Below are 324 nucleotides of genomic sequence, written 5' to 3'. Positions count from 1 at the left end.
CTTCCCTCTCGCCCATCTCCAGGAGGAGGGGTCCTCCAGGAGTGTGCGCGGAGGAGGCGGCGGAGGTCCCTGCCACGCCCCGGCCAAAGAGGCCTGCGGCCCTCAGCCCCGGTACTCGGTCAGCAACAGGTAGCTCGGCCGGCGTTCGGGGAAACAAAACGCGCCTCGGCGAGCGAGCAAGGGTCGCTGGGCTCAGGAAGGCACCTCGGTGACCGAGAGGGTGAAGACAGCGGTGAGGGGAGCCGGACGGCGAGGCGGAGGTCTCCGGCCCCTCCCCAGGCTCGCCCCAACCGAGGCGACCTCGCCGGCCGTTGCGCAACCCTG

Source organism: Bison bison, unplaced genomic scaffold (genome assembly GCF_000754665.1).
Source record: "Bison bison bison isolate TAMUID 2011002044 unplaced genomic scaffold, Bison_UMD1.0 scf7180017864057, whole genome shotgun sequence".
Lineage (NCBI taxonomy): Eukaryota > Metazoa > Chordata > Mammalia > Artiodactyla > Bovidae > Bison > Bison bison.
Note: the sequence above shows the minus strand (reverse complement) of the source record.